The sequence below is a fragment of the Amblyraja radiata genome, chromosome 13 (assembly GCF_010909765.2).
Source record: "Amblyraja radiata isolate CabotCenter1 chromosome 13, sAmbRad1.1.pri, whole genome shotgun sequence".
Lineage (NCBI taxonomy): Eukaryota > Metazoa > Chordata > Chondrichthyes > Rajiformes > Rajidae > Amblyraja > Amblyraja radiata.
In genome coordinates this window covers 55,995,132-56,001,131 of record NC_045968.1, presented here as the reverse complement: position 1 = coordinate 56,001,131, position 6,000 = coordinate 55,995,132, and the positions used below count along the sequence as shown (strand labels likewise).

At 41.8% G+C, this 6,000-nt stretch overlaps 1 protein-coding gene across 2 annotated transcripts in view; it reads left to right on the top strand.

Moving 5' to 3' along the window:
* The first annotated feature begins 925 nt into the window (after positions 1-925).
* The window catches only part of capn10 (calpain 10), a 43,308-nt gene continuing 38,233 nt past the window's right edge, over positions 926-6,000 (top strand). The window contains exon 1 of one of the 2 annotated variants that reach the window (XM_033032126.1): positions 926-1,053. The gene's annotated coding sequence lies outside the window, so the exon portion shown is untranslated. The remainder of the gene's footprint in view (positions 1,054-6,000) is intronic. The other variant, XM_033032125.1, reaches the window with a different exon arrangement.

The following is a 6,000-nucleotide window of genomic DNA, read 5'->3' as shown; positions in this document are numbered from 1 at the left end:
TTGTGAATCTTGTGTGAATGTTATTTGGACACTTAGGCTATTTAAAAATGTTAATCTATTCTTAAGAAATTGATAGATGTTTAGATCTAGTAATTGAATTTTGTAATTTGCTACAATTAGGTAACTAACTAATGATATGCTTTAATTTCAAGTCATCTAAGTAAGATTGTTTCCTATTTGTTTCAGAATGCTTCAATCTATAATAACTTAAAATGTATTTCAGTTCTCTTAATTTTTAAGAAAGTTATGGGCTTTTGACTGTCCTCGATCACGGCTTTTGTGTTAAGTCAATGGAAAAGCAAGAGGGAACAAGATGCTAATTTCCGAGTATGAAAATGCCCATAACTTTATTAATACTGAAGATATGAAAGTGAATTAAGTGTCAAATTAAACTTCTTTTTATGCTTTATCTGATGGGATAAATTACAGACTTGATTATTTAAATCTCAAATTTTTGTAACATTGCTATGATATGTATCAGCGTTATGCGTGTTTTTTTGGGGACAAGTTTATTTGTGTGGGTGGGACTGGTGAACCCTCTTCCCCAAGTGGTGATATACGCCTGGTTTTGCTGCCACGTGAAGCCTGGCTATTTTTGACCTACAAGGAAATTGCCACCGGTGAATCCTTAAAATATATGTGTGCATTTATCCCTTGGGTTAGCGCAAGCAGTGGGAAGTAGTTCTGCTCACTTGCCATGAAGTTTCGCACACATTTGCTGCCGCATCCTCCAAATTGCAATCGAGACTACACCTCATAGGTTTTTTTTAAATCTATTGTGCAATATTCTATTTAAATGCAAGCCTGAGGTTGTCCCAATAAATGTGGTGATTTCTGGCGGTTCATATTGCGGTGGCATGAGCACTGGTCCATTTCTGATCTGGATGCAGGCGTTTGACAGAGGGGAGGAGGGGAGGTGCGGTGCAGTTCAGGGCGTTGTAGTTCAGGGCGTTGCACAGGCTCTCTTATGGCCCGGGGCGACTGAAGGCGCTTGTCCACCAACCGAGGAATATCTTGCGGAGATGCGGACAGACCCTGCCGCTGCCGCCTCAGGTAATCAGTTCCGTGCTGAAAAATTGCGCCTTGTTTTTCTTGCTCTGTCTGAACCGACACCGAACGCTGAAATATCCGAAAGGGACCGGGTGTTGTGAGAAATATCGGGCCCCGAATCCTCGGCGCTCGAGTGGATGCGAGCCTGGCAGATGCTGACCACAGGCGGCTTCTCAACAAATGAGCCAACGCTGAAGGATTCATGTCCCAAGAGTGAGAATAGTACACGGGAAGCTGAACCCCCCACACAGCGCACCGTCCAGTGTGTAATATGTATACAATATGTAACAACGAGTACAATTCCAGATATGCCCAAATCACAATCTACACATTACTGCAAACCAAAGATGAGCTCCTCTATAACCTTTCCTGCAAACAATCACTGTACCGAAAACAGAGGCAACTTGTATCATTGACAAAATGATACATATCATGCACGTGTATCATTGGAAAAATAAAGTGGTTCCGCTGAAAAAGGCCATTTCAGGACGATTCTGTTTACATTACATAATATTCGACGAAGTATTAGTTGGTGCCACCTACCATTGTGTTGCACAAAACAATGAAGTGTGATGCTGCAGGTACAATACAGTAAGGCTTATGAAAGAATAAGCAATGCAATTTTTTTATAATTGCCTTACAGCAGGTTGATAGAATCAGCAAAGCAAATTCTGTACAGTTCTGAAAACATTACTTTCATTTGTTTTCTTTTGGTGATTATCTGTTTTAACTGTTCATTTTTGATAATTTATTATGTCACTGCATTGGCAGCAGAACAGTGATGACTTGCATTTCTCATGTAGAGCCGGAACAGCAATGATGTAAGGAGTGGTTGCAAAATGGTCTTTAATAGATGCTTAAACAGTGTAATGTTGATAGTTTAATCGGGGCGAAGTACTGCTATATGTCGTAGCAGTATGCTATATGCCACCATTCAGATAATAGTCTACTTTCCTGTTTTTGCCACCAAAGTGGATAACCTTACATTTATCCACATTATACTGCATCTGCATGCATTTTCCCATTCACCCAGCCTATCCAAGTCACCTTGCAGCTTCCTAGCATCCTCCTCACAGCTACCACTGCCCCCCAGCTTCGTGTCATCCGCAAACCTGGAGATGTTGCATTCAATTCCCGCATCCAAATCATTAATATATATTGTAATTAGCTGGGGTCCCAGCACTGAGCCTTGCGGTACCCCACTAGTCACTGCCAGCCAGTTCTCTATCCACATCAATACTGAACCCCCAATACCGTGTGCTTTAAGTTTGTATACTAATCTCTTATGTGGGACCTTGTCGAAAGCCTTCTGAAAGTCCAGATTTAACACATCCACTGGTTCTCCTTTATCCACTCTACTAGTTACATCCTCGAAAAATTCTATAAGATTCGTCAGACATGATTTGCCTTTCATAAATCCATGCTGACTTTGTCCAATGATTTCACCACTTTCCAAATGTGCTGCTACCCCATCTTTAATAACTGACTCTAGCAGTTTCCCCACTACCGATGTTAGACTAACTGGTCTGTAATTCCCTGTTTTCTCTCTCCCTCACTTTTTAAAAAGTGGGGTTACATTAGCTACCCTCCAACCCTCAGGAACTACTCCAGAATCTAAAGAGTTTTGAAAAATTAGTACTAATGCATCCACTATTTCTGGGGCTACTTCCTTAAGTACTCTGGGATGCAGCCTATCTGGCCCTGGGGATTTATCGGCCTTTAATCCATTCAATTTACCTAACACCACTTCCCGGCTAACCTGGATTTCACTCAGTTCCTCCATTTGATCCCCGGTCCCCTACTATTTCCGGCAGATTATTTAAGTCTTCCTTAGTGAAGACAGAACCAAAGTAGTTATTCAATCGGTCTGCTATGTCCTTGTTCCCCATGATCAATTCGCCTGTTTCTGACTGCAAGAGACCTACATTTGTTTTAACTAATCTTTTTCTCTTCACATATCTATAAAAATGTTTGCAGTAAGTTTTTATGTTCCCTGCCAGTTTTCTTTCATAATCTATTTTTCCTTTCCTAATTAAGCCCTTTGTCCTCCTCTGCTGGACTACCAGTCCTCTGGAAGGCTGCTTTTTCTGGCTAATTTGTATGCTTCATCTTTTGTTTTGATACTATCCCTGATTTCCCTTGTTATCCACGGATGCACTACCTTCCCTGATTTATTCTTTTGCCAAACTGGGATGAACAATTGTTGTAGTTCATCCATTCAGTCTTTAAATGCCTTCCATTGCATATCCACCGTCAACCCTTTAAGAATCAATTGCCAATTCACTTCTCATACCCTCAAAGTTACCTTTCTTTAAGTTCAGAACCCTTGTTTCTGAATTAATTATGTCACTCTCCATCCTAATGAAGAACTCAAACATATTATGGTCACTCTTGCCCAAGGGGCCACGCACAAGACTGCTAACTAACCCTTCCTCATTACTCAATACCCAGTCTAAAATAGCCTGCTCTCTCTTTGGTTCCTCTACATGTTGGTTTAGAAAACTATCCCGCATACATACCAAGAAAGCCTCTTCCTCAGCACCCTTGCCAATTTGATTCACCCAATCTATATGTAGATTGAAGTCACCCATTATAACTGTTTTACCTTTGTTGCACGCATTTCTAATTTCCTGTTTGATGCCATCCCCAACTCCACTACTACTGTTAGGTGGCCTGTACACAACTCCCACTAGCGTTTTCTGCCCCATAGTGTTTCGCAGTTCTACCCATATCGATTCCACATCCTCCAAGCTAATGTCCTTCCTTTCTATTGCGTTAATCTCCTCTCTAACCAGCAACGCTACCCCACCTCCTTTTCCTTTCTGTCTATCCCTCCTGAATATTGAATATCCCTGGATGTTCAGCTCCCAGCCTTGGTCACCCTGAAGCCATGTCTCTGTGATCCCAACTATATCATAGTCATTAATGGCTATCTGCACATTCAACTCATCCACCTTATTACGAATGCTCCTTGCATTGAGACACAAAGCCTTCAGGCTTGTTTTTACAACACTCTTACCCATTATACAATTATGTTGAAAAGTGGCCCTTTTTGATTTTTGCCCTGGATTTGTCTGCCTGCCACTTTTACTTTTCACCTTGCTACCTATTGCTTCTACCCTCATTTTACACCCCTCTGTCTCTCTGCTCACGCATTTAAGAAACCCTTTCCCTTTAACTCGATCCTCGACTATCCCGTTTGACACCCCACCCCCTTTATTCAGTTTAAAACCACCCGTGTAGCAGTGGCAAACCTGCCTGCCAGAATGTTGGTCCCCCACCTGTTAAGATGCAATCCGTCCCTTTTGTACAGTTCCCCCTTACTCCAAAACAGATCCCAGTGATCTAAGAATCTAAATCCCTGCCCCGTGCACCAGTTCCTCAGCCACACATTCAGGTCCCGTATCTCCTTGTTCCTGCTTTCGCCAGCACGAGGAACTGGAAGCAAACCGGAGATAACAACCCTGGAGGTCCTGCTTTTCAGCATTTTTCCGAGCTCTCTAAAGTCACGCTGCAGAATATTCATCCCCTTCTTTCCGACATAGTTTGTGCCGACATGCACTACCACTTCCGGCTGTTCACCTTCGCCCTTGAGGATTTTCTGCCCCCATATTTCTCATATTTCTCATCTGAGAAAGACCTACTAATTCTGATTCAGTCTTCTGTGTGGTAACCATCCTGTAATCTATGTTAACATACTTCCCCAATATGACGAGGTCATATTATGCACCAGCACATGGCACCTTATTCAATGCCACCAGGAAATTTAAATACAATGCATCTATCTGCAAGCTTCCTCACATTGTATTTGTTGTGTGGCCATGAGTTTGTTAACCATGATTTTCCTCTCATAAATGTTTTCCCAGCACCCTACTGTACCATAAACTTCTGAACATTTTCAACCAATCATTCTGCTATCACTGCAGCCACTTGAATACAGATCTTCAAAACACTTGAATACAGATCTTTTGGTCCTGATGGCATCTGTTTCTTTCAATATTCTCTTAAAACTAGTCCACCTGTTAACAGACACAGCGTGCTAGAATCTCAATCGGTTCGGCAGCATCTCTGAAGAGCATAGATCCGTTCTCCAGAGATGTTGCCTGACCCGCTGAGCTACTCCAGCGCTTTGTGTCTTTTTTCTTGTAAACCAACATCTGCAGCTCCTTGTGTCTCCCCTGTTGTCCATCTGTAATCATTGCAGTGTCATTCACTGTGAAGACTGATGCAGAATATTTTTAATTACTTTCCATTTCCTTTTTTGTCTTGTCAAATTATACAGCAGGATATAGATCAATTGCAGATGGAGTTTAATCTGGGCAAGTGTAAGATGTTGCATTTTGAGAGATCAAATTTAAGGGAAAGGTATACCGCAAATGGCAGAACCTTTAGGAGCTTGATGGACAGGGGAATCTTGATTGCATGTCCAGAACTCTGAAAGTGGCAACAGGAATAGATAAGTGGTAAAGAAGCCATATGGTATGCTTGCCTTCATTGGTTGGGCTTTTGGGTATAAGAGTCAGGAAGTCATGTTACAGTTGTATAAAATGTTCGTTCGATTACAAATGTGGTAGTTCTGGTCGTCCCATTACAGTTAGGATGTGAAGTATTTGGAGAAGGTGCAGGAAAGTTCACTGGAATGTTGCCTGGGCTAGCGTATTTGCTATGAGGAGAGATTGGACAAACTCACATTGCTTTCGCTGAAGTATCGAAGGCTGAGTAGAAACCTAATAAGATGTTTATAATATTATGAGACATAGGGTAAATAGTCTCTTTTACAGGGTAGAAATGTCAAATACTGCAGCCCATAGCTCCAAGGATAGCAAAGGAAAGTTTAACGGAGATGTGAGAGGCAAATATTTTTTACACAGAGCGGTAGCCTTCAGGAACGTCCTGCCATGGTGGGTGATGCAAGTGCCTGACATGATACTGACATTTAAAATTCATTTG